We start from the raw sequence: 1,035 nt of genomic DNA on the forward strand, positions 1-1,035 counted from the left end.
CCATCACCCCAAATTGAATCTTCACCCCAAAGTAATCAGCACCCAAAAGTAACCCATGACCCTAAACTGACCCATCACCCTAAACTGACGCATCACCCACAAACTGACTCATCACCCCATATTGAACAATCAGCCCAAACTGACTCATCACCCCAAATTGACCCATCACCCAAAACCGAATAATCACCCCAAACTGACTCATCGCCCCAAACTGACGCATCATCCCAAACTGAAGCACCACCCCAAACAGACTCATGACCAAAAACTGACCCATTTCACCAAACCGACTCATCACCCACAAACTGACCCATCACTCCAAACTAGCCCATCACCCTGAACTAATCCACCATTCCAAACTGAACCATCACCCCAAACTGACCCATCACCCCAAACTGACTTATCACCAAAAACATACTCATCACTCCAAACTGACACATCAACACAAACTGTCCCATCATCCCAAACCGACCAATTGATCCAAACTGACTCATCATCCCAAACTGAAGCATCTCCCCAATGACTCATCACCCCAAACTGACCCTTCACCCCAAACTGATTCATCACCCCAAACTGACCCATCACGCATAATTGACTCATCACCACAAACTGACTCATCACCCCATTTTGACCCATTACCCCAAAATGATTATCACAAAAAACTGACTGATCACTCCAAAGTGACTCATCACCCCAAACTGACCCAACATCGCAAACTGACTCATCAGCCCAAACTGATTCATCACCCCAAACTGACCCATCACCACAAATTGACTCATCACTCCAAACTGACTCATTACCCCAAACTGACCCATCACCCCAAAATTACCCATCACCCCAAACTGACTCATCACACCATAGTGACCCATCATCCCAAACTGACCCATCACCAAAACTGACTCATCACTCCAAACTGACTATTCATCCCGAATTGACCCATCACCCCAAACTGACCCAACATCGCAAATTGATTCATCACCCCAAACTGATTCATCGCCCCAAACAGACGCATCACACAAAACTGACGCATCACCCCAA

This window comes from Pristiophorus japonicus, unplaced genomic scaffold (genome assembly GCF_044704955.1).
Source record: "Pristiophorus japonicus isolate sPriJap1 unplaced genomic scaffold, sPriJap1.hap1 HAP1_SCAFFOLD_46, whole genome shotgun sequence".
In the NCBI taxonomy this organism is placed as follows: domain Eukaryota; kingdom Metazoa; phylum Chordata; class Chondrichthyes; family Pristiophoridae; genus Pristiophorus; species Pristiophorus japonicus.